Here is a 24,254-nt window from a genome sequence, read left to right on the forward strand (position 1 = left end):
GAGCTTCCCCAGAGCAACCGAGGTCTATAAGTGCAGCCTAACATGGGGTGGTCAAATGGAAAAGACACTGGAGGGAGCCATCCAAAGAACAAGTTGCAGGCCACCTCGAAAACTGGGAATCTGCAAATTCTTCAACAGATTTTGGCCCAGAACAAAAAAGATGGAAGAAGTAAAATGCGGACGCACAGTACCTTGGGGCCTATACAGTTATGGTGAGGTCCAGATAACCCAGTAGATGTCAGCAAATCTCAATGAAATTGGCGGCACCCCCTTATGGACTAAACTCACGTAACTAATAAACTCTGTTTTGTAATACATGATTTTTGATATATAATTTGCGTTATGTTTTCCAATTTTTAACCCGGTATTTATGAAACGAATAAAGTTACTGTGACCGTCATCGCTCGATGTATGTGTATTCTTGGAATACGAGATCTAAAAGTGACTTTGGGATTTAGCGTATCTCATTCAGGTCTTTGGGGGTGCACGTACATCATACTCGCTCCGACTACACAACCCTGTGATGATTGGCACAGCATATGTTTGTATGTAACACCGAGTCTTTGACCTTGCAAATGTATTCTGTAAACTGTAATGTGGAAGCGATGTAGTTACTGCCAGATTTGACACAGAAACAGTCATTTTGAACTCACTTTTAGGGCACAAAATGCTCCAGAACGAATAATTCACCCTGCAGGAGTGTTCACAGTATTATGAACCTTCCTAACAGACAAAAATTGTTTGAATAAATCATTTTCATTATTGACTGAAGTCAACCTGAAGAGGCCGCTGCAAAGTCGGCCGGAACGCCGACATTTCAGTTGTTTCAGTGTTTTGTAATGACGCGGCCTAATATCCAAAATGACTTTATTGGTATTGACACTGGCCGTGAAAGGCAACGAACTTGACTGAAGTTGGGTTCCGAACAGATGAGTTGTCCTGCTCCGACATAGTTTTAATCCGTCAGGAAGTGTTACATGAGATTGCTAAGCTAAGCGAATTGCGATTCAGACAACAGCTGTAATAGCAATGCCACCAACTTTGCAAAAAAGTTTGTTTGCAGTTGTATCTTTACTTTCCGCATTGTGGTGGTCAAAGTCTGTTGAGAGACCGCAAATGTCCCCCCTTCACAGGCCACAGGAATTTGCTGGCTCGGCTGTAGTAAGCGTCTTCTTCTTCTACTGCTGGGAAAGCATTGTTTCGAAGGCTCCGGCTACATAGATCGTGAAGTGGCTTTACAGCCAAGGAAAAGGAGTTTCATAACTAGTCATGATCTGACACTATTTAATAGTAAATAGAATACTCATTTGTTCCTCGCTGTTCTTCGTGTTCCCCTCCGTAACACACGGTTGCAAATGGATTGTGTTATTCGTGGGAATAGTGATGGTTTTAAACGAGTTTTCTTCAGCGGTGCGGTAGCTCAGGTTGTTATCCCAAAGGTTCATTTCTCTGGTGGTGTCAAATTATTCTCTTAGGGCTAAAAATTATTGTTTCCGACCCTAATAATTAGTAACGCCGTTACGAATCTTGGTACTGTTTCCAAATTCTGTGGCAGGGAAGTATACGAGGTACTGGTTGTAAGAGACATCAACGTTACAGTCCCAACAACAGCAAACCATGTTCTACATGACTAACGTTGAGGCAGAAATGTAATTTTTTTACGATATAACACGTGACAAATTTCACTGCTGAAGTCTCAGGTTATCAGCCGAGTCGCCGTCGTGTGTTGTCACAACGTTTTCACACTTTATCTTCTGGCGAAGTCTTCGCCCGAGGATGGCTTATTAAGAAACTCATCGTAAAGCTGCGACACACCGACACGATGACTCGGCTGATAACGCGAGAAGATTTCGCCGACGACTAACACATTTCCAGTCTCCCAGGGTCCGTCGTTGGTGGCACCTCGTGCAATAATTCAAACAATTGTATGTATTAAAGCAGTGGTTTTCAAAGTTTTTGATCTGAATATAAACATCCGCGGCTCCTTCCGCACACGACTTCCGACTCGAGGTATGGTACCAATAAACTTAAGGTTCGAAAATAAAAATGAATAAGAGTAGTTATTTTTTTACTAACTGTTGACAGCAAATTTGAATCAACTTTTAATGTTATTACATCTTGTTCTTGCAAATAAATCAATGGCAAGGATAGGCTTGCTTCTGCATCGGCAGTTCTTCAAATCTCGGGATAAGATCGAAAGCTGCGACTCGCATCTACTTCTCCATGTTCATTCGCTATCTGAATTTCATGTTGATAACTGCCAGTGCTGAAAAGGCTATCTCACAGAAGTAGGGTGTTTGCAAAATGTATCAAAATTAGTATGGCCTTGCGGATACTAATTAACCTAACCTTCATACTGACTGTTACTGAATAAACATGCCCTAAATAAACTGGGGAAGGAGACACACAGTATTCTTGCGACATCGCTCTCTACCAAATAGACAACACATGCGCATGTCATAAGTAAAGTCCACAATGTAACATTATCGTAATCCACCACATTATAATTATATTGCTATTAAAATTGTAATAAATCGATGAATCTTTTTCTCTATATTATCGAATGGGTAGGAATCCTTGACGAACACTCCGTTATTCTCGAATTGCTTACTAGCTATCCAGTCATCTGCATAAACCGCTTCGTGTCAATGCTTCTCTGCAAGAATGACATATTCCAGAAAGATGGTCAGTCCTGGGACCGAATTTTGTTCTCTTTACGCAGGTACTGCTTAGTCATGGTCATTGTGTAACCGACTTTGCGAGTTTCATGTATGTCAACAAACCTGTGTACATATTAGAAACGTTTGTGGTTAGGTACCTGGAGCCCATTATAACCTACAGAACTGAATTTTTGCCTCTAGCATTCCTCGCTGGGATTGCTTGTTCCAGTTTTTGTGTGATACCTGGACATCTAGCTTGACTCCAGACTTTGTGGTCGCACTTCGTCTTTCTTTTTCGTTTACCTTGTGGCCTGGATGGCGAGCGGTGTGTGTGTTGGGGGGGGGGGGGGGAGGGGGGAGTGGCTTATGTGTATCTGTTTCTGAACCTCTACACATCCTCTTGAAACGAAACAGACTTCTACAATCCACTGCTTGCCAAACATGTAGAAATCTTCACAAAATTAGTGTAAAGTTAAGTTCGTAATAGAATTTTAGTACTGTAAGTAGGCTGTTTAGGTTTTTATGTTGGTAACGCCACGTAGCGCTCTGTATGAAAATCACTGACTGTGCAATGTGCAGTCTGTGGCTGGTTGGCATTGTTGAAATATTCTCTATTGTAGTGTTGCGCAGTTGGAGGTGAGCCGCCAGCAGTGGTGGATGTGGGGAGAGAGATGGTGGAGTTTTAAGAGCGGATGATCTGGACGTGTGTCCATCACTAACTTTGTAAGACTGGATGTCATGAACTGATATATATATATATATATATATATTTTATGACTTTTGAACACTATTAAGGTAAATACATTGTTTGTTCTCTATCAAAATCTTTCATTTGCTAACTATGCCTATCAGTAGTTAGTGCCTTCAGTAGTTTGAATCTTTTATTTAGCTGGCAGTAGTGGCGCTCGCTGTATTGCAGTAGTTCGAGTAGCGAAGATTTTTGTGAGGTAAGTGATTCATGAAAGGTATAGATTATTGTTAGTCAGGGCCATTCTTTTGTAGGGATTATTGAAAGTCAGATTGCGTTGCGCTAAAAATATTGTGTGTCAGTTTAGTGATGATCAGAATAAGTAAAGAAAGAAATGTCTGAGTTCGTTCAGTTTTGCTCAGCTGTTAGAAAATCAAATAACGTAAGGGGTTTATCAGCTCAGTAATTCACTAATTTTTCTAAGGGGACGTTGCAGTTTCACCGGCAAATCTCAAAGTTATATCATCTTCTGACCTTTAATTCCTTTTTCCAAATTTTCTTGGTCCTTTAATGCTTCGCTGTATGAGCAGATTGAATAACCTAGGGTATAAAACTACGACAGCAAAATCGACACAGAGTGGTTCAATACAGGTGTAATACGTATTTTTAACTACATGTCAGCAGGAAATAAACGCATTGAAGCTTGCTTTTACTAGCGTACCTATATAAGGCAATTTGAAATTAGATAAATGTACTGTAAGTGAAGCAGGTTGGAAGTCGCTCGTCTACGGGTTATCCACACACAGAAGTATTCCTTTCTGGCAAAAATTCTAACGAAGCCAAACGCAGTGAAAACAGGGAGCGAAATTTTATAGTTCATCAGATAAACCTGTTAGAGAGATAAATACTAAAATTGTAGTGCCTTTGAAAAACTTTTGACCTCGAAACAGTATTAACATGATACATAAAGATGCTGTTTCAGATAAACGGAGCAATGTTCACAAAATATTTTCATTTTATCATGATATTATGTGTAAAATTTTAAAGCCGGCTACGTCAAATGTTAAAATTTTAATAAGATTTTGAGAGTAATAGAAATCTTTAATATGCGGTAGGTAGTCTTTCAGGCAAGAACAGAAAGATCAATGAAAAAGACAACAGACACAAAACCTAAATCGCATATTTGTATTTTCATAAGATCGTTAATTTCTACATCTACATCCATACTCCGAAAGCCACCTGACGGTGTGTGGCGGAGGGTACCCTGAGTACCTCTATCGGTTCTCCCTTCTATTCCAGTCTCGTATTGTTCGTGGAAAGCAGGATTGTCGGTATGCTTCTGTGTGGGCTCTAGTCTCTCTGATTTTATCCTCATGATCTCTTCGCGAGATAAACGTAGGAGGGAGCAATATACTGCTTGACTCCTCGGTGCAGGTATGTTCTCGTAACTTTAACAAAAGCCCGTACCGAGCTAGTGAGCGTCTCTCCTGCAGAGACTTCCACTGGAGTTTATCTATCATCTCCGTAACGCTTTCGCGATTACTAAATGATCCTGTAACGAAGCGCGCTGCTCTCCGTTGGCTCTTCTATATCTCTTCTATCAACCCTATGTGGTACGGATCCCACACTGCTGAGCAGTATTCAAGCAGTGGGCGAACAAGCGTACTGTAACCTACTTCCTTTGTTTTCGGACTGCAGTTCCTTAGGATTCTTCCAATGAATCTCAGTCTGGCATCTGCTTTACCGACGATCAACTTTATATGATCATTCCATTTTAAATCACTCCTAGTGCGTACTCCCAGATAATTTATGGAATTAACTGCTTCCAGTTGCTGACCCGCTATTTTGTAGCTAAATGATAAGGGATCAATCTTTCTATGTATTCGCAGCACATTACACTTGTCTACATTGTGATTCAGTTGCCATTCCCTGCACCATGCGTCAATTCGCTGCAGATCCTCCTGCATTTCAGTACAATTTTCCATTGTTACAACCTCTCGATACACCACAGCATCATCTGCAAAAAGCCTCAGTGAACTTCCGATGTCGTCCACAAGGTCATTTATGTGTATTGTGAATAGCAACGGTCCTATGACACTCCCCTGCGGCACACCTGAAATCACTCTTACTTCGGAAGACTTCTCTCCATTGAGAATGACATGCTGCGTTCTGTTACCTAGGAACTCTTCAATCCAATCACACAATTGGTCTGATAGTCCATATGCTCTTACTTTGTTCATTAAACGACTGTGGGGAACTGTATCGAACGCCTTGCGGAAGTCAAGAAACACGGCATCTACCTGTGAACCCGTGTGTATGGCCCTCTGAGTCTCGTGGACGAATAGCGCGAGCTGGGTTTCACGCGACCGTCTTTTTCGAAACCCATGCTGATTCGTACAGAGTAGATTTCTAGTCTCCAGAAAAGTCATTATACTTGATCGTACAAAGTTTTTTCCTGCTTAAAATGTTGTGTTTATCTTCTCTATTAAACTCACGTCTTCGGCAGGAACGTATTAATTGAGAAACAGATAACATTTGACATCAGCACACTTTAAGTAAACTTAAACCTACGTTAATAGGTCTTATAGTCTCAGACATAAGTCCTACCAAGCATAAGCAGCCGACTGAACGACCCACCAAGAGAAATGGAGCAGTGGTTAGCACACTGGACTCTCATTCGGGAGGACAACGGTTCAAACCTGCGTCCGGCCATCCTGACTTAAGTTTTCCTAAATCTCTCCAGGCAAATGTCGGGATGGTTCCTTTGAAAGGGCACGACCGAGTTCCTTCTTCATCCTTCCCTCACCAGATGGCACCGATATCCTGCAACACACGCTGATCCTCTGCACATCGTCCTGCATTTCGCTACGATTCTCTGGCATTGCAACTTCCCTTTAAACAACATCATCCACGAATAGCCTCCCGTAGCATCCAACAGCAGCCCTAGATTAATAATTTAGGAGTGTTATAGGTACAAACGAAAAATATGTGCACTGAACAATGAAACAAGCAAATAAACCTAATAACCATAGGTCCGGAAACCAGTGGTATGACATATTACTACTGGGTACGAGAACATCCTATAACCGAGTCCCAGAGAATCCAAACTGCAGATATGCAAGTGAGGACAAACACAGTAAAATTTCCATAAGAACATCTTTCTGGTGAAGGCTGGCTGTGCACGTCTTTCATTGGTGCCCGTGCAGAAATCGTAGGCATGTTCAGAATGCGTTGACAGTGCGTTACCGATGTTCAATGACTATCAACAGAGCTGGAATACACCAAAGTTAAATATCCCACACACACAAAAAAAATTAAAAAAATCAATCTGGCTCATAGTATTGGCGAGCCACGATCGATGCAGTTGTGGAACATTCCTGCTGCATATTCTCGAACAGCCACATGAAAGTGTTCCCGTGTTCCATCATAGGTGTACCGCAGACGCATCCTTTCACCGTAAGGTACAGGAGGTGGACAAGAATATGGAAACACCAACAACACAAGTCGTTGCCATGCCTAATACAGTGTAGAAGAACCGTTGGCGTGCAAAAGTTTCCAGTCGTCTAGGAATGGATAAATACAGCTCCTGTGTGGTTTTCAAGGGACTCTTATATCATTTCTCCTGGAAACCATTGGCAAGATCAGGTAACGATGATGGAGGTGGCTATAGTCACGTAACCTTTCCTCTAAAGTACACCACAAAGGCTCAATCGCATAAACACTTTCACGGCACATCAGATTTTGACAGAAGATTTGCACAAGCGAAAGGTTTGTGCCAAAATGGTGTCGAAAAACTTCAGAACTGAGCAGAACAATTGAAGAAACGTGTGCGTTGATCATTTGGAGAGGATTGCTAATGACCACCAATGGTGCAGACATCTGATGAAACCTGACTTATGAGTACGATCCGGAGACAAAGTGACGACTGGCGCCGCGCTGGATTAGCCGAGCGGTCTGAGGCGCTACAGTCATGGACTGTGCGGCTGGTCCCGGCGGAGGTTCGAGTCCTCCATAGGGCATGGGTGTGTGTGTTTGTCCTTTCGATAATTTAGGTTAAATAGTGTGTAGGCTTAGGGACTGATGACCTTAGCAGTTAAGTCCCATAAGATTTCAGACACATTTGAACATTTTTTTGAGGACTGGCACACTGAGACATCTCCTCGGCCGAAAAAAGCTCGAATTAGCAAATCAAATATCAAAACAATGCTGATTTGCTTTTTTGACAAAAAGGGTATCGTGAATTGGGAATTTGTTCCTCCAGGACAAACTGGCAACAAAGTGTTCTACAAAGTCGTCCTTTGAAAGGCCCAGGAAAAGTGTGAACTCCGTGAGACCAGACACTGCAGACTTGTGGATTCTCCATCATGACAATGCCCCCGTGCACAAGGCCACTTCCGTCACGCAATTTTTGATCTTTCTTTTATTGCACAGCCTCCTTTTCACCGGATAGGAGCCCTTGTGGACTTATTTTCTTTTTCCTAAATTGAAAGTTGTCTTAAAAGGACGCCATTTTTGAACCTTGGGAAACGTTCGACAGAACGTGACTGACATGTTAGAGACCTTACCAGTTGAAGCCTTCAGCGCTGCTACCAAGACTAGGAACAACGACTCCGCCGGTGTGTAGCTCCCAAAGGGAACTACACTACTGGCCATTAAAATTGCTACACCAAGAAGAAATGCAGATGATAAACGGGTATTCATTGCACAAATATATTATACTACAACTGACATGTGATTACATTATCACGCAATTTGGGTGCATAGATCCTGAGAAATCAGTAGCCAGAACTACCAACTCTGGCCGTAATAACGGCCTTCGTACGCCTGGGCATTGAGTCAAACAGAGCTTGGATGGCGTGTACAGGTACAGCTGCCCATGCAGCTTCAACACGATACCACAGTTCATCAAGAGTAGTGACTGGCGTATTGTGACGAGCCAGTTGCTAGGCCACCATTGACCAGACGTTTTCAATTGGTGAGAGATCTGGAGAATGTGCTGGCCAGGGCAGCAGTCGAACAATTTCTGTATCCAGAAACATCCGTACAGGACCTGCAACATGCGGCCGTGCAGTATCCTGCTGAAATGTATGGTTTCGCAGGGATCGAATGAAGGGTAGAGCCACGGGTCGTAACACATCTGAAATGTAACGTCCACTATTCAAAGTGCCGTCAATGGGAACAAGAGGTGACCGAGACGTGTAACCAATGGCACCCCATACCAACACGCCGAGTGATACGCCAGTATGGCGATGACGAATACTCGCTTTCAGTGTGTGTTCACCGCGGTGTCGCCATACACGGATGCGACCATCGTGATGCTGTAAACAGAACCTGGATTCATCCGAAAAAGTGACGTTTTGCCATTCGTGCACCCAGGTTTGCCGTTGAGTACACCATCGCAGGCGCTCCTGTCTGTTATGCAGCGTCAAGGGTAACCGCAGCCATGGTCTCCGAGCTGATAGTCCAAGCTGCTGCAAACGACGTCGAACTGTTCGTGCAGATGGCTGTTGTCTTGCAAACGTCCCCATCTGTTGACTCAGGGATCGAGACGTGGCTGCACGATCCGTTACAGCCATGCGGATAAGATGCCTGTCATCTCGACTGCTAGTGATACGAGGCCGTTGGGATCCAGCACGGCGTTCCGTGTTACCTTCCTGAACCCACCGATTCCATATTCTGCTAACAGTCATTGGATCTCGACGAACGCGAGCAGCAATGTCGCGATACGATAAACCGCAATCGCGATATGCTACAATCCGACCTTTATCAAAGTCGGAAACGTGACGGTACGCATTTCTCCTTCTTACACGAGGCATCACAACAACGTTTCACCAGGCAACGCTGATCAACTGCTGTTTGTGTATGAGAAACCGGCTGGAAACTTTCCTCGTGTCAGTATGTTGTAGGTGTCGCCACCGGCGCCAAACTTGTGTGAATGCTCTGGAAAGCTAATCACTTGCATATCACAGCATCTTCTTCCTGTCGGTTAAATTTCGCGTCTGTAGCACGTCATCTTCGTGGTGCAGCAATTTTAATGGCCAGTAGTATAATTTGAAGGGGACTATGTTGTTTTTTGAAAAAAATAAATTTTGGTAGATAATAAATGAGTCATTACTTTCCTCACACACTCATAAGAGTCGAACGTCGTATATTAATTCCAAATAATACGGTCTTATAACGCTCCATTTGGGCACTCCCGAAATTAGTTCTAAACTTTTCGGTTTGTAGAAATAGAGCGCTAACACCAGGCGAACTGGGAACACCGTCGAAGGAGCAGAGAATCACGCGGCGCTCTCGGTGTTGGCGTACGCTCGCCGGGACGCGCTGTGTGTTGATATTCGGAGGACGCTCGGTGGGATTCCCTCACGCACCGGACAGCAGCGGGTATGCTGGCTGGCTGGCTGGCTGGGCCCTCTGAAGCCCCGCGCGGCCCACACGTGTCACTCAGGCAGGTAATCGGTGAGCGACCCGCACCTCCAGGAAGCGACTCGCGACCTCACCCGCTGTTCGTGGTTTTGTATGCACCACTGCAGCGGCTTCCGCGACGCGCGTGGTTCCTGTCACCCGAAACAGTGCAAGGCCGTCGGGTCTTCCGGTTAGTGCTTCTTGCCTAGTTACTTTTCCCAGTAATATTTTACGCAAGTTTGCAACGGTGTTTGCTGATTTTCGGAGTTGCTGCTTTCAGTAGGTGAGCGTTAGTTGTGGCAGTAGTAGTACAGTTCTGTTTCACGCCTACAGTAAGTAAGAAATAAATTTCCTCGCAGTAGCTTGCTTGGGTGACAATTCTCAACCGCGCGTCTTTCTAGGGTGAGTCAGGGAGAGACTTATTTTCGTCTTAGTTCAAGGGAAACAATCACCCACTCTGTGCTGGTAAGCCGAAAAGTTTTATATACCGTTGCATAATTTTAGTATTAAGACAATTTGCACAATATTGACGCAGTTTTTTTACTGCGAGCTTGACAAATATGTAGGCGTGAAACTGACCTAAAATGGCCACAGGCGCAGGTAGACGTCTGTGTGGTTCATCTCTCCCAGACAATCGGGAGAGATGGACTAGTATTTTTTGAGAGACGTGGACCACAATTAAATTTAGCGTCAAACCAAATGGAATAATCCCGCTGAATGTGGCCACAGTCACAGACCCTACTTACTCGTGAGAAGTTACGTCTGCGCCAACAAATGGAAGAGCAGAATTTCACACGGGCCAACCAACAACTTCCAAGTTCATCAAAGAGCAGATTTATCTGCACAAAGCCGGTCGATGTGGCTGAGCGGTTCTATGCGCTTCAGTCCGGAACCACGCGACTGTTACGGTCGCAGGTTCGAATCCCGCCTCGGGCATGGATTTCTGTCATGTCCTTCGGTTAGTTAGGTTTAAGTAGTTCTAAGGTCTAGGGGAGTGATGACCTCAGATGTTAAGTCCCATAGTGCTCAGAGCCATTTGTACCACATCTACACAAATCAGATTCCTCCACTGACACACCTTCGGATACCATTCCTGCTGAACCTAAAACTTCCAAAATTACAAGTTCAGAACAGACTACTTTGGAAAACATATCACCTGTTTCTTCTATTGGTACATCCATGAATTTTAAGAGGAAGGCAGCAAGTGTATCCAAAGTGCTGAACTCGGCTGGAAATAGTGAAACTGTAAAGAGAATGAGTGATAAAAAAAGGAAACAGAAAAAAGGCACAACATACGAGGTGTGGCTAGAAAAAACCGGACTAGTACTGGTGAAACAATAAAACGAATGCAATAATGCTGAAAGTCGCGTGGCCTGTCACGTGACTCTCGCTCAGCCTACTGCTAGAGTTTCATCTGCCTCCTGCACTCAGTCTGCCCGTGGCGTCTATTTTAAGTAGTTGACGTTTTGTCTGTGCGTCGGAAAATGTTGAGTGTACAGAAAGAACAGCGTGTTAACATCAAATTTTGTTTCAAACTAGGAAAATCTGCAAGTGAAACGTTTGTAATGTTACAACAAGTGTACGGCGATGATTGTTTATCGCGAACACAAGTGTTTGAGTGGTTTAAACGATTTAAAGATGGCCGCGAAGACACCAGTGATGACACTCGCACTGGCAGACCATTGTCAGCAAAAACTGATGCAAACATTGAAAAAATCGGTAAACTTGTTCGACAAGATCGCCGTTTAACAATCAGAGCAGTGTCTGAGTTAACAGGAGTTGACAAGGAAAGTGTTAGGCAGATTCTTCATGAAAGTTTCAACATGAACAAAGTGTGTTCAAAAATGGTTCCAAAGTGTCTCACAATTCAACAGAAGGAACGCCGAAGAATGATTTGTTCTGACATCCTGGAAAACATTGAAAGTGATCCCACCTTCTTACAAAATGTTATTACTTGCGATGAATCGTGGTTTTTTACTTACGATCCCGAAACTAAACGCCAATCGATGCATTGGAAAACTCCTGGTTCTCCACGACAAAAAAAAAGCACGAATGTCAAAATCGAAATTCAAGGCAATAATGATGATTTTTTTTTTGACATCAAAGGGATTGTGCACATTGATTGGGTACCAGAGGGACAAACAGTGAATCAGCATTACTACATTAGCGTCCTGGCTACCCTACGTGAGCGAGTACGGAGAAAACGGAACGATTTGTGGAGAAAAAAGTCATGGATCCTTCACCAAGACAATGCCCCAGCTCACAGTGCGTTGTCAGTGAAGACGTTTTTGGCAAAACACAACATTCCCATCTTAGATCATCCACCCTACTCACCTGATTTGGCCCCCTGTGACTTTTTTCTTTTCCCTAAAGTCAAGTCAGCTTTGAAAGGAACTAGATTTGAGACTGTTGAAGCAGTAAAAGAAAAAGCGGCGGAAGTAATGTATGGACTTACCGAAAATGATCTGCAGCATTGCTGTGAACAGTGGAAAATTCGTATGGAGCGGTGTAGAGACCGAGGAGGAGAGTACATTGAAGGAGATAACATGAAATTGTAAATAATTGTAAATAAATGTTTTTTCCAGCATCAGTCCGGTTTTTTTCTAGCCGCACCTCGTATATCAGCAAAGGAAAATATTGGTAAATAGAAAAATAGACCGTAGAAGCTAAAAAAGAAAAACACTGCAAATAACCCACCGTCTTCATGAGATGCAGAAAGCTACAACACTGATAACATTGTAGAAGATTACGAAAGTAACTTTGATGAATGCGATGAAGATAAATATGTTCGGTGTCGTGAAATCTACTCCGTAACTAATAAAAAAAGACGATTGCATTCTGTATGTTTCCCGTTCACGATGGCCACGCGAATGTTGTTCAATATTTGGTAATAAGTGCAACTGCTGTTGTGAGGGAAAGTTAGGCTAAAACTTGCACAAACCAGCAACCTATTAGTAAAGCCAATGATCAGTCAAGATTTATAATAAAGTGATATAATTGTTTTGTACTACAATGTTTAACAGTATATTTCCGCTTTCATTACAACATATTCCAAATAAAGATATGTAATTTTAATTGACTCTTTTCTTCATGCCTACCAAATTGTTATATGGTTGTCTCGCCCAGTACACTGGTCCTTCTGAGGCATGCACCCGTAGGGGTTTATGGGTGAAATGGGCCACTCACGTATATTTTTATTTTATCACGTGTTTTGTATTTTCAGTGGCGGTCCCTCAGCGATGTGTTGAACTTAAATTTATGACACTGTATACGAACATGCTGTCATAAGTCAAAGGTCAGAAAAACACAAATTTTATGCTGAAGAAGACAGTGGTCAATCTCTTCCGGATTCACTCTACGTAAAAAGTAAACGTCGAAGCACCGGAAGTCGGCGACGACAAAAGATACCAATATTTTTCTGCTGTGACTTGAGGAGGAAGAGGAGTCGTAGTCGGACGTGTGTTCTGATGAAAGTGATCATGAAATCAGTAACGTGACTGCAGGCAATCACAACAGTAACTCGGTATAAGAGGTGATGATAAGAAACATAGGTCCAGTTCATTATCTGAATTTTATTATGGAAGGAACGAGAAATAAGATGGAACACAACAATGTTTCGACAAAATGTGCGTTCTGCAGCAAGTAACATAATCATCATTCTTTCTGAAAGCAAAGGTAGGACTCGTTCGGTGAAAACTCCGATAGAAGCACTCAATTTCTGTCTTGAAGACGACATAATGCGAAATATTGTTTCCACTACTGACGAGTACATTGAAAGCATCCGTTCAACATTTACCAGAGAGAGAAAGAGATTCAAAGTTGATAGATAGCATAGAAGTAATATCTTTCATCGGTATCCTTTGTCATTGGTACGATTCTTTGTGCAATAGAATGAACTTCTAGCAGTTGTGGGTTACTCTAAAGGTAGTCTGAGTTTGAGAATAGATTTTGCTTTCTGTGCCTATGTTTGTGTTTTGATATAGTAATAACTATTAATTGTCTCTATTAGAAGATAAATTAACTCCAGTCAGAGGAGTATTTGACTTTATTATTAGTAAGAGTCTTGTAATAGTGGAGTAACTTATTCGAAATTCGCTAATAGCAACTCCTTTTCCTTGCGTTTATTACAGTTCTGTATTTATTAACAAGTGAAAGTTTTATCTAACAAATGCCAAATCAAAATTTTCAATAAAATGATATCGGTTTTTATTTACTCGTTTTATGAAAATAACATGTGATACAAACATGAAATCCGTTATTATTACTTGGAAAAACTGTGTTCATCAGTAACACTGTAAAATGAAAGTATATAGCTTCCAATCAAATTTAGATCCATTGTGAAGACATATTTTTCATGCGATTAGTTATTACAAAGACGAAAATGTTTCTTTTGTTTAAAAAACTATTCATTGTTTGCAGTTAACATCTAAATTTGTTAGTAACTGTGGAATTTAAATTTAAAAAAAAGGTTGCTACTAGTGACTTCACAATTAAGAGACTCTTAAGCTAAGCATTCAGCAAGCGCCCACTAGGTTAATAAATGAAAAGTTTTTTACATCTAAAAGTGCTTAGAAATTTGCTAATCTGGAAGACGCCTTTGAAATTCATTTGTATTGATCTTACTCAGTAAAGCAATTATAACGCTCAAAGTAAAGCAATGTACCAATGATATACATGAGTAACAGATAACACCAGAAACAATTATAGCCGGCCGGGGTGGCCGAGCGGTTCTAGACGCTACAGTCTGGAACCGCGCGACCGCTACGGTCGCAGGTTCGAATCCTGCCTCGGGCATGGATGTATGTGATGTCCTTAGGTTAGTTAGGTTTAAGTAGTTCTAAGTTCTAGGTGACTGATGACCTCAAAAGTTAAGTCCCCTCGTGCTCAGAGCCATTTGAACCAAACAATTATTATTGAGAGTCCACTGCAATGAAAAGCAAAACTTTGTAAGAACACGTGAAAATGTTTTTTGGACGTTGTAAATAGGTCAATGGATTTCATTGGCTGGTTCAAATGGCTCTGAGCACTATGGGACTTAACATCTATGGTCATCAGTCCCCTAGAACTTAGAACTACTTAAACCTAACTAACCTAAGGACATCACACACAACACCCAGCCATCACGAGGCAGAGAAAATCCCTGACCCCGCCGGGAATCGAACCCGGGAACCCGGGCGTGGGAAGCGAGAACGCTACCGCACGACCACGAGATGCGGGCTGGATTTCATTACCACACCATCGCTAAGGATTTGTCAGTTAAACGGCAGGCATTCAAACCTGATGCACCCATTTCTAGTCGAAATAGATACTGTACCGACAGCTTACTGGATGTGCGTGTACCATTGTCGTCTCCACTGGATCCCATTTCAGCTTGCAGAACTCTAGGAGATGGTGCGATAATGACTCATAAAGGAATAGGACAAAAATGACAAATAATGTCTTGGCACCAGAAACAAGAAATTATTTACGTATGAAAATGATACTACAGTCCATCTTTGAAACCTGTTATACAGAATGTATCAAAAAGGTATGTTACAGGTGTGGTAGTTCGTATCTGGTTACCATGCAAGCATATTTTGCTAATGAATATATGGTCGCATACGTTTCGTTTGCGTCTCTGAAACGTGGAGGAGCACATCGGCAGTTTCGACCACAGAAACTAGCCAAGGAGGAAAGGAGGCAATGTAAACTGCAAACGCTCCGAGACCGTTGACGCGCAAGTGCCTCCGATTCGAGTCTGTACCATACAAGGAGCAGAGGGCATTGCACTGCGAGATCTGAGTGTTTACCAGTGGTACTGCTTCATTTGTCACATGATACGTACAGCACTGCACAGTCTTACGAAGATAACGTAGTGTACACTAGTGTCTTATGTTCCGTAGTTTCATACCGTAAACAGTTTTCAGTCATTCGTGAGGCAATCGGGAATGAACAATGGCGGATGTGTACACAGCCGCAGAGTATACCGACAGCTGCAGAGTATACCCAACAGGCGTCGCCCAGCCCGCAACATATAAAGATTGGACAGACGTTTACGTGAAACGGGCAGCTTACGTGCTAGCGGTCTTCAATGTGGACGCCCGCGGATACGCCATACACCAGCCAGCGTTTTTCAGAGCAGCCTTGTACGAGCATCCCAGCTGCAGCACAAGCCATAGGTTAGAATCAAGAATGAGATTTTCACTCTGCAGCGGAGTGTGCGCTGATATGAAACTTCCTGGCAGATTAAAACTGTGTGCCCGACGGAGACTCGAACTCGGGACCTTTGCCTTTCGCGGGCAAGTGCTCTACCATCTAAGCTACCGAAGCACGACTCACGCCCGGTCCTCACAGCTTTACTTCTGCCAGTATCTCGTCTCCTACCTTCCAAACTTTACAGAAGCTCTCCTGCGAACCTTGCAGAACGAGCACTCCTGAAAGAAAGGATATTGCGGAGACATGGCTTAGCCACAGCCTGGGGGATGTTTCCAGAATGAGATTTTCACTCTGCAGCGGAGTGTGCGTTGATATGAAACTTCCTGGCAGATTAAAACTGTGTGCCGGACCGAGACTCGAACTCGGGACCTTTGCCTTTCGCGGGCAAGTGCTCTACCAACTGAGCTACCCAAGCACGACTCACGCCCCGTCCTCACAGCTTTACTTCTGCCAGTACCTCGCAGGAGAGCTTCTGTAAAGTTTGGAAGGTAGGAGACGAGGTACTGGCAGAAGTAAAGCTGTGAGGACCGGGCGTGAGTCGTGCTTCGGTAGCTCAGATGGTAGAGCACTTGCCCGCGAAAGGCAAAGGTCCCGAGTTCGAGTCTCGGTCGGGCACACAGTTTTAATCTGCCAGGAAGTTTCAGGTTAGAATCAGTTGGCAGTGTGGCATGTTCTGCATGATGAGCACTTTCATTCCTAAAACTGCACAAGGCTCATGCGATGACTCAGAACGACTTTCCTCGTCGTGTCAATTTCTGCCGATGGCTGCTCGAGCGAGGTAGGCAGGATCCTGATTTCCTGAAATGGATCCTGATGAGTACAACTTTACCAGGGACGGCATGTTCAACACCAGAAATAGCCATGTTTGGACGGAAGAAATCCTCAGAGCTGTTTATCAGAGATCACCAAGTCAGTCTGCTGTCAACTTGTGGGCAGGGGTCATTGATGATCTTGTCATAGGTCCGTACCTCATGCTATGCGTGCTGGTGATTCCAAGTACCTTATATCTTAGAGGAGACTTACCAAGGTTGCCTTTGGAAATCCGTCGTGCGATGTGGTTCCGGCAGGATGGCGCCACAGCACACGTTGACACCGTGGTACGTGGTCACTCGGGTGACACTTTTGGCAACAGATGGCTTGGACGTGCAGGCCGAGCAGCCTGGCCCCTCGCTCACCAAACCTGCGACCACTGGATTTTCATTTCTTGGGGTACATGAAAACCCTGGCGTTCGTGACACTCGTGGAGCACCACAAGATCTCGTGGCTCGAATACAAGTAGCAGCTGGAGTCATTTGAGATACGCCGAGAATCTTTTCAAGGGCTCGGCAAGCCGATATCAGGCATACACGAAATGAAGCCAAGTTAGTTGCGGTGGCATTGAGCACCATCTGTATGTGAATTAAACTGGTATTTAGTAAAAGTAATGTACTGAGCGTTGTCTCCTTTACTCCTTGCCTGGCTTGTGTGGTCCAAATTGCTACGTCCTCCGCCACATTTTAGAGATGCTAGCACGCAAATGAAGCGTTTTGTAACAAAAGTTTATTAGCACAATTCGCTCACATAGTACCTATGTACCAACCACCATGTCTTGTAATAAACCTTCTGATACACCCTGTATAGACATCAGTGATCAAAGAGCGTGTATATTTTTTCTTGCCACCCGCGATATCCGTGATTTCAGTAACGGTGAAAACTTCATTTGACCTTTAGCCTTGCGTGTTCTTCGCTACTCCGCAGAAACCGCGTTTCGTGAGCGAAAGTACGGGGGCCTGGCTTGCCTACTGCGCTGTGTAGTCACGTCGCTGGTAGTGAGATGTCATCTGGGAATTAAGACGAACGCCGCCAGACCGCAAACAGCTGTCTCTCGCCATAACGCACAATCTGCGGTTCGTCAAGGCTATCCGTCGTTTTCTTGGTCCACTTTTTCTTCTTTCTTTGTTGCCTTCGCATCAGACAAATCTGTTCCTTTTCCACTAATTTCTCTCTTTCGCTGTGTTCCAGGTTGAAGGACGGTAGACGCCGCAGCGTGAAGCAGCAACGAGTGCAGAAACGTCACATCTAGGCGCCAGCGGTGAGTACCCACCCTCCCACTTGCATACTCTTACACTCGGGCCTTGAGCCCTCCCCCTCCCCCAAACACACATATGCAAGTGACGGATAGCAGCGATTCGTCGTCAGGTCGCGCGATGAGTCTGTAGACCGCATGTGTGTGGCCAAATCACAGATCGCATCAATCGATCAATTCCCATGCAATCTGATGAAACGAATACGAAGAATCGGCCCTATGCGGCTACCAGGATGCAACCCTCTTGCCTTGTTCTTAAGCGCGGTTGTGTAGTTTTGTTTTCTTTCGCTATGTCCACTTGGATAAAGGCCTTTTTACGTTAGAATTTATAGTTATTCGGGAAGCGATGACCATTCTGAAAAGAGAAGCTGAAGGAATTGTCACGTCAAGAAACAATACAAGTACAAAAACACTAACACCCTCAGATGTTTTAGTGATTATCACTTTGAAATTTGTGCTGTAGAAGTAGAAATGCGTAGGAAGTTACCAGTAACAGCCACAATACGCCGTACTGCAGCTGATGATTTTGAGTTATGTATGAAACGATTAGGCGCATTATAAAGTTTTTAACTTTTGAGCACGATGAAGTACGAGGGGCTTTCAATAAGTAATACAACACTTCTTTCCTCACTGCCTAACAGAAGACCATAAAGAGCAACGAAGCGCCATCTGTGCGGAACTGCTTGTGCTTTACGACGTAGATCGTGACAATTTCTTGTCCAACATAGCCACGTGCAATGAAACGTAGGTTCGCCACCTTCAACCGGAAACAAAACAGCAGTTCAAGGACTGGCACCACACCATCTATCCTCCGAAGAAAAAGTTAAAAGCCGTATCCTCGGCCGGTAAAGTCATGTCTGTCTTCTGTGACTCTGAAGGGGTTATTCTGTTTGATGGTCTCCCACTTGGTGGAACAGTCGACTCTGAAATGTGTTGTGCTACCCTCAGGAAACTGAAGAAACGACTTGAGCGTGTTCGTCGCTACAACGAGCTTATCCTTGTCCACGAGAACGCAAGGCTTCGCCCAAGTCTTGCGCACCCTAGAGGGTCTCATAAAAGTTCATTGGACTGTTCTTTCTCATCCACCCCACAGTCCGGGTCTCGCATCTTCCGAGTTCCAACTGTTTGGCCCAACGAAGGATACCCTCCGCGGGAAGCAGTACGGGGGTTAGCTTATTAATGCGGCAATTTCGTACCATACTGGCATGCACGCCGTCCCAGTAATGCGACGTAAGGCCGTCACATAGAATGGTGATAATGTTGAAAAGTAGGGTTTTGTAGCCAAAAGAATAGAGAATAATGTCGTTTATTCGAATCCTGAATAAAGCCAATCTGCTTTCAGAAAAATGTTTTGCATTACTTATTGAAAGCCCCTCCTAATATTAAGAGATCTTTTAAATGTTTGGGCCATACCCACATTCTACAGTTACACTTAAGTCCCTTTTCATATGGTAAATTCTAATTCTTCCTCGTAAAATTTACTACAAGAGTTATAGAACCCAGCAATGCTGCCTCTGGTACCATTTCTATACACACATCGAGATTGTGAAGCCATTGTGTAAGTTTTAGCTACAAGGCTAATAAATGAGGTAGGAATCTTGGACTTCAAGGAGTACTGGTGAAATATACTGGAAAAATGTACCCAACACGCTTGGCGTAAATGAAAAATGTAATGTATTCTGTGACATAGCCTATGTTCCCAACAACAACGTTCCGAAGCAATTATAATAAATTGTAATTTCCGGTTTTTTATTCAATTTTTTACAGACATCGTTCGACATATCGAGTTCAACTGCCATTGTTGCTAAACATAGCCGGCCGAAGTGGCCGTGCGGTTCTAGGCGCTGCAGTCTGGAACCGCGAGACCGCTACGGTCGCATGTTCGAAACCTGCCTCGGGCATGGATGTGTGTGATGTCCTTAGGTTAGGTTTAACTAGTTCTAAGTTCTAGGGGACTAATGACCTCAGAAGTTGAGTCCCATAGTGCTCAGAGCCATTTTTTGCTAAACATAGTAGTTTATCTTCCCTAGCAGCTCTTTACAGCACAGTGCTGTTGGTAATACTGATTGAAGCTGCTTGCTAAATCGTCTGTGAATGATAGGGGCAAAGCCAGAGATCGACTGCAGGTGATATCGCCAGTGATTTATCTCTCGTGTGTGGGGCCGTTTACTCTTTTCATATCACGAATCTATGAATTTGAAACTTGGTTAATGTCATACGATATTCCATTTAGAACGCGCGTCTTTTCGGCAAGAATATTATGGATGGGCAATCCGTTCTCTGCAGCCAGCGAAGAAACACTTGTGGAACTCTTCCAAATTGCTTGAGTTAGGTTTAAGAATTGTTACATCAGACTCCTAGAAAAAGCAAAATTCGAGTTAGATGATTTCGTCCACAAGGGTTAAAAACGAAATGTACAGTCCTTGTAGTTACGAAAATATTCTTCACATTTTCCTTCCAACTCTACAGTTAAAAATGCTAAGTACTTACATGGAAAAAGAGTTCGTCTATCACTCAACTTTGGTGGCAGACGTTGACGCGACCCTCTTGAAATAATATTTAGTATATTGTTCGCAGGTTTGGGTGCAACTGTTCTTCGTGACGCTAGTGTGGAGCCGGCCGGGGTGGTCGAGCGGTTCTAGGCGCTATAGTCTGGAACCGCGCGACCGCTACGTTCGCAGGTTCGAATCCTGCCTCGGGCAAGGGTGTGTGTGATGTAGGTTAGTTAGGTTTAAGTAGTTCTAAGTTCTAGGGGACTGATGACCTAAGAAGTTAAGTCCCATAGTGCTCAGAGCCATTTGAACCATTTTTGCTAGTGTGGGGGACGTACTAAGATGCTAAGGCAACAGGCAACAGTCAGTTGCTCACACGTTTGTTCCATTAAAGGCATATACACTGAGGTGACAAAAGTCATGGGGCAATTTATTGCCTCAGTCAGTATAAGCTATGAATGGCAGTGATAGGCGAATGGGCTTCAGATTACAGTGCGTGCTGTTTTGGTCATGTGGGACATTTTACACGCTCGTCAGTCTCTCTCTTGTGACGCTAGTTTCTCAAGTGGTTAATACATGTTGCGCTCTGGCGGCTGGCAAATCGCACAATCAGTCCTAGCTTGGCTTTTAGAGGTGGTTTCCCGTGGCCCTAAGGCACCAAGCCTTCTGGAGCAGGAATGTAAGATAAAAGAAATCTCCCCGTATCCGACCAAGATTTTCCCTTAGTTATTAGTTGAAGCCAGAACTGGAAGCCATTCCCCAAATATTTCCAATTGGGAAACCCTCTGCCTCACTACCAGCGCCGGCCGCTGTGGCCAAGCGGTTCTAGGCGCTTCAGTCCGTAACTGTGCGACTGCTACGATTGCAAATTCGAATCCTGCCTCGGGCGCGGATGCGTGTGATGTCCTTAGGGTAGTTAGGTTTAAGTAGTTATAAGTTCTAGGGGACAGATGACCTCAGGTGTTAAGTCCCATTGTGCTTAGAGCCATTTGAACCATTTTCCACTGCCAGCCTGCTCGGATATTTGGCTGAAAAATAGAAAATCTATACAACACCCCACCCAACTTTCAGGAATAGAAAATTAAGACTGCATTGAGAAAAATCAGAACGGTACACCTCTATAGCCATCCCCTCTATTCACATTGTTTGGGTACTTTTGCATTGCATTGGCCTCCCTGATCTTACGCATCATCATTAAAAATGGTCAGTTGCGCTCCATCCACTTCTACTACATTGTTTCGCTGTATTTTTTTTAATCCTGTGGTTTCTTTGTGTGCTGTTTTTGAATATCGCGTCCGTGCGTGCGCAAAAACTTACAAGAACAGAGAGCCACATGGTTTTATGAGCCGCATGTCACCTTGGAGACAAGATCGGCCCCGGCGCATAGCTGATGCAAATCGAGGCCCGGTGACCTTTCGGTCCCTTCGCGACCAGCTGGAGTCTGTTAAACAGCGGGGCCGCGTTTTGTGGGCCCAGACAAAGAAGCACGTCCTCGTGAATATGCAGGACCTCCTGCAGTGGGAAACCGGGCTGCCGCGCACATTAGTGGGCCCGTTACATTCTGCCGAGTGCTGCGAGACATCAGGCGGTGGCATTGTCTCCTGGAGGTGCCACAGTAGCAGTGTGCTTTCTTTGTCCTGACACCCAGCTTCCTGTTAACAGTACTCGGGCGGCGAATACGTCGACGAGGAAGTGTTGAGGATCCACGCAGATCCTGTACCGTTGGATTTGTGCGTTGTATCTCATGGAGGACGCTGTTCACCTCTATATACTGAACTATGAAGAACGCATGCGTCACGGAATAGAGGTCGACCCACAGGTAGGGGAACGCCGAAACATTTCACACGCCATTTCAAATGGCGGTATTCACACAGGCTGTCAACGGAAAGAAACGTCAGAGATTCTCGAGAAGAAGTTTTAACCTTCGTGGGGGCGGGGAACGGGGTGAGGAGGGGGAAAGGGGGGGAGGCAGTGTCTGCTAGTATCGCCAGTTAATAGAGTCTCGCCACACACACTCTTGCTGTATGGTATATTTTGTATCCCGCCTGGAAGGCGGCGCTTGCGTCTACTCCTGCGATCTGCAAAATAGGCCAAATGAAGGAAGCGAGTAGGAGCAGGAGAGGTGAAGCACTTCGGCACTGCATGTAAAGTAAAAAAAAACATTTTCTATAGGCAAAAAGAAGTTAATAAATGGTTACATAACTTTTCGATGATGAGCACGTAGGTGCGAAGCCGTATTCGCGTCGTAAGTAGTACGAAGTCTCAATAGCAAACCAACACATTCTGCAGTAGAAGCGATGTATCCAGGCCGTCTGCTCTTGATGAAATGGGCAGAAAATAGAGCGCCGCTCGCTGAGTTCCACATTGTCGGCTAGAGGGCGCTGCGGTCGGCGTAGTTCGTCCGCTCTCGAAGCGCCAACCTACGAGGACCTACGCTGCGGCATCGGAACTATCGATACCACAGTATACTTTATTGTTTCCAGTATCTCTTAAAAAGTATTCGGACACCCCCATGTAAAGCGGAATTGACCACCAGATTACAGGAGAGGCGGACTCATCCATTTATAAAAGGATTGCACTGTCGGTGCAGAAGTAGTAACAGCAGACTGGGTCGATCAGGAGAGTTCAGTGAATTGGAATGTTGGCAAGTCATTGGATGTCACCTGAGTAGCAAATCCACCAGGGAAATTTTAACCCTTTTAAAGCTGCCTTAGTCGATTGTTGTGATGGTGAAGTTGGTTGGTTGGTTGAATCGGGGGGAAGGGACCAAACAGCGAGGTCATCGGCCTTATCGGATTAGGGTAGGCTGCGGAAGGAAGTCGGCCGTGCCCTTCCAAAGAAATCATTCCGGCATTTGCCTGAAGCGATTTAGTGAAATCACGGGAAACCTAAAGCAGGATGGCCGGACAAGGGTTCGAACCGTCGTCCTCCCGAATGCGAGGCCAGTGTGCTAACCACTGCGCCATCCAGCTCGGTGATTGTGAAGTGGAAACACGAAAGAACGCCACAGCTAATCCGCGACCAGGCAGATTTCATGGATTGACGGACAGGGACCGGCGAGCACTGTTGATGGTGGCTGTACAAATCGCAAGAATCAGCGGAAGGAATCACTTCCGAATTCCGAAGTGCTACCGGCAGCTGTCAATCTAGCGCAATAGTCATTGTCTGCGAAGGTAAAAAGAATGGCACAGAATGGTCGAGCAACTCCTCACAAGCCACATTTTTCTGTGGTTAATGCTAAACAACGCTTGAGGTGATGAAAAAAAGCAAGGTTTTTGGATGACTGGAAACGAATGATGAATCAGACTATATCCTGAGACAATCTTATGGAAGGGTTTGGGTTTGTAGAATGCATGGAGCACGTTACCTGCCGTCACATGCAGTGCCAGTAGAATTACTGAGGAGATGCTTTTACGGTATGGAAGTGTTTTTCGTGGTTAAGTGATCAGCTTGTTCCACCTGAGGACCCGGTAGTTGCGAAAGGTCATCAACAGATTTTCACATTTTACAGCATTACGTACTACGTACAGTAGAGGAACAGTTCAGTCGCAATGATTGATTGCATCAGCATGAGAACACCCCTTATCATAAACCATCATTTGTGAGGCAATGGTTTGTTGACAATAAGGTTGTTGAAATGAATTGGACTGTAAACAGTCCTGTCCTGAGTCCAATGGTACACCTTTGGAATGTGTTACAACGTAGACTTCTCCCAGATCCCGGCGCCCAAGTCTTTCCTCTGGTTTCGG

General features: G+C 44.3%; 1 protein-coding gene across 1 annotated transcript in view; it reads left to right on the forward strand.

Moving 5' to 3' along the window:
- The window catches only part of LOC126237168 (myosin-VIIa), a 532,624-nt gene that overhangs the window by 132,311 nt on the left and 376,059 nt on the right, over positions 1 to 24,254 (forward strand). The window contains exon 2 of the mRNA XM_049947025.1: positions 17,950 to 18,019. The gene's annotated coding sequence lies outside the window, so the exon portion shown is untranslated. The remainder of the gene's footprint in view (positions 1 to 17,949; positions 18,020 to 24,254) is intronic.

Source organism: Schistocerca nitens, chromosome 2 (genome assembly GCF_023898315.1).
Source record: "Schistocerca nitens isolate TAMUIC-IGC-003100 chromosome 2, iqSchNite1.1, whole genome shotgun sequence".
Lineage (NCBI taxonomy): Eukaryota > Metazoa > Arthropoda > Insecta > Orthoptera > Acrididae > Schistocerca > Schistocerca nitens.